Below are 3,534 nucleotides of genomic sequence, written 5' to 3' on the forward strand. Positions count from 1 at the left end.
GTGCTGGATAGCAGGAAGAAACAACTGGGGAACTGACACAGTAAAAGTTAATGTTTGAAGCAGCAAGGTGGCTCAGTGAGTAAGGTCCTTGCCACATATGTCTGACCATGTGAGTTCAATGCCACAGAGAGAACACAGGAGGAACTGCCAGAAGTTGTCCTCTGACTCCATACCACTACTCACATACACACATAATGCACACTCGTGTGCACAGGCATGCACACACATGAATAGTAATAATAACAATAATGAAATTAAAGTTTAAAAAGTCAATTCTTCACTATAAATCGCTGGTCTCAGGGGAGCTCTCTTAGTTAGTCACTGTCACTCTTGTCACTCAGCCCCAGACTCCAGGCCGTGGAGACTAGGCCTCAGTATTTACTCCCAGAGCCACGTCAGGGATGGGAAGTGAGCTGAGGAACCAGCAGGCTTTTAGGTTTTCACCTAGAAAGGACAATGGCACTTTATGTGTTATAGGACCAAGCAGATCACACGGATCACATGGTATCACTTATAAAAGAGCAAGGAAGTGCATCCCTACTGTGTGTCTAGAGGAAACAGCATTAATAATTTACATACCAGTACACTCAGTGGGAAAACAGACATGGGGGGATGCCGTTCAATAGACTTCTAATGAAGTTGTTAACAAAAGCTGTAGCGATCCCAGATTTTTACTACATCCCCTGTATTCTGTCAGTCCTACCCCCTTCCACTTCTCCCCCACACATCCCCAAAGGTTCACAAAACAGGAGACACACTTCCTGTTCATTGCTACCACTAGGGCACCCCTGAGCACCAGCAGAGGTGAGGAACACTAACACTCTCTAAGAAGAGAAACCCCATACAACCATACGAGTGTCTAGAGAGAAGCTGAGTCAAAATATAGGAATCAAAATACATCTTTAAGTGAAGAAATAAAAGATGAATTACAAAAAATAGTTATAAATGGTTAAAGGCAATAATCACCAAAGAACAGAAAGATGGTCTATCCAATATATCGTCCCTCTGGAGAGCTTCCCATAGCCTGGGGTTGAAATTTGCACATACTGGAGACAGAATGATTGTTCCCTGGCACAGGCAATCAACAGGAAGAGTGGGGCTTTTAAATCACTGTTTTATTGAAGGAAAACTACATCTGAACCAGAGGACTCAAAAACCCAGGAAGTGAAGTATAGCCAACTGTTCCCCGGGAGTGGGGGAGGCCAAGGAGTCTGCGCCTGGACTGGGACCAAGTCTGTTTCAAATTTACTTGATTGAGAATTTTACTTTGAAAAGAGTACTTCATGGGACCTTTGGGAGCTGTCAAGCTCTGCCCTGGGGCAGAAGATTAACTGCTCTGAGGACCAGCGGGGAAAGCTTAGTAAATCAGAGGCCCCTTGTTTGTGGGTGTGTGGACTTATAGGTGGCAATGTAGCAGGCTGTGCCTCTCTGCAAGGCGCCCGAGGACTTTACAGTTTATGCCTCATGTGGGGGGGGGGGGGGGAATCATCTAAAAGCAGCCTCAGAATTGCTGGTTGGAAACAGGGATGGAATCGTAGGGAAGGCTCCTTCCAACCTGCAAAGTGAAATAAAGGAACAGAAGTGTGGGAGACAAAGCCGGGGGCAAAGGAGAATGGAAACAAGCAGATTACAAATACGATGGATGCTAATCCATGCATGCTAATAATGATCATCCTAAATATCAGTTGTCTATATTTGCTAATTAAAGGACAAAAATTGTGAAGATGAATCAAAAAGCAACTCACAGTTAACTCATGAGTTAACTACCAAACAAAAAACAAAAAACAAAAACAAAAACAAACAAACAAACAAAAAACCCTACTCTAACTATAAAGATACATGTCTATTAAAACCAAGAATAGAAAGATACATACCCTACTACACTGATCAGAAGAAAGAGAAAGTGATTGAGCTCACAACACAAGGAAGTCTGCTTGAGCTATCTGTGCTCTGGAAGGTGCCGGCAACCTCTAGTTGGGGAGGGGAGGCTCCACCTTTCAATCTAGTTGAGAGCCGGGCTCTAGAAACTTAGCTCTGCCCTGTAGAGCACTGGATCGATCTCTTTCTCTCTCCCTCCCCCTCCTCCCCGCCCCATCTCTCTCTCTCTCTCTCTCTCACACACACACACACACACCTTTCTGAATTTAAATGGAGATCATAATGGGCATGAGATGAATCAATTATTTGGAAGACAGTTGACATAGTAAGTAAGCACTGTACAGCACTTTTTTTTTTTTACTGCATGACTTCAATTAATGCATTTTATTTAGTTCTAATAAATATTTTCAAATATATTAAATATATTTTTATAAAGGACTGGAAATATTTCTTTTCTTTTTCCTTTTTTTTTTTTTTTTTTTTTTTTTTTTACGGGTGAAGAGACACAGCTTTATTGTATAAAAGCTGAGCCAGGAGGTTTAAATCAGGGACACACCATCAAGGGCATACACAAGAGTCTCCAGTTTATATGTAAGTCCTCACCAGTTACCCATAAACATCTAGTCCCCCTCAACGTCAAATGTGCTTTGTTCTCTTCATGCCAGCCAGTTCCCTATAGGGTCTGCCACTGTCACAAAACAGAACCCTTTGCAGGACACAGGATACCACGTAGCCCTAGACAGTACTCCCTTGGTCTGACTTCCCCAGGTCACAAGTTCTAAGCACTCTGGGAGCCTGGCTGCTCAATGGAGGATTCTGCTGGTGGTGTAGTGGGCATCTCTGGCATCGACTCAGGTGGCGGGCCACTTTCTTCTAGGAGATTTCCTTGATAGAGTCGGCGAAGGCGAGACAGCTCTCTCTCTGGTGGCTGTTGCCAGCTGTACCATGGGTACCAAGGTTCACCTGACAACAGTGTGGGGGCTGGTGGAGTCACACTGACAGCTCCATGCACAGTACGAAAGTCAGCATCCCGGGGCTCAACCTGGGGGACGTAGTAACTGAGAAGACCACACTCCCTGGCTTTCTGGATGGCCTGGGTCAGCTTCTTGTGCTGCTTCATACAGACCCCTGTGTATGGGGCGTGAAAGATGATACCCGTGTGTGCACAGACAAACTGTTCCAAGAGCTTCACATTCTTCTCAATTAATCTATGCGCATCATCCCAGTAGAAAGGAGCTTTCTCTTCCTTTCTGTAATACATAGTATAGGTTTATGACAAGGCCTGGAACTTGGAATTCACACTTCTGCTTCCGCCTGCCAGTGTGGGGTTACAGATCTATGTCATCCAAGTCTACTCTAAAATCTGTATCTTCTTTGTTTTTCATGATGAGTTAGTTTCTCTGTGGAGCCCTGGCTATCCTGGAACTTGTTCTCTTTTTTTTGGTTTTTTGAGACAGGGTTTCTCTATATAGCCCTGGAACTCACTCTGTAGACCAGGCTGGCCTCGAACTCAGAAATCCACCTGCCTCTGCCTCCCATGTGCTGGGATTAAAGGCGTGCACCACCACTGCCCAGTGTGGTGATTTAAATGGGAATGTCCCCTATAGGCTCAGCTGTTGGAACACTTGACCCCCAGTTGGTGGCGCTGTTGGAGTA

General features: G+C 44.7%; 1 pseudogene; it reads right to left on the reverse strand.

Annotated features, from left to right (window-relative positions):
• On the reverse strand, positions 2,350-3,075 carry Gm13552 (predicted gene 13552; annotated as a pseudogene).

Source organism: Mus musculus, chromosome 2, assembly GCF_000001635.26.
Source record: "Mus musculus strain C57BL/6J chromosome 2, GRCm38.p6 C57BL/6J".
In the NCBI taxonomy this organism is placed as follows: domain Eukaryota; kingdom Metazoa; phylum Chordata; class Mammalia; order Rodentia; family Muridae; genus Mus; species Mus musculus.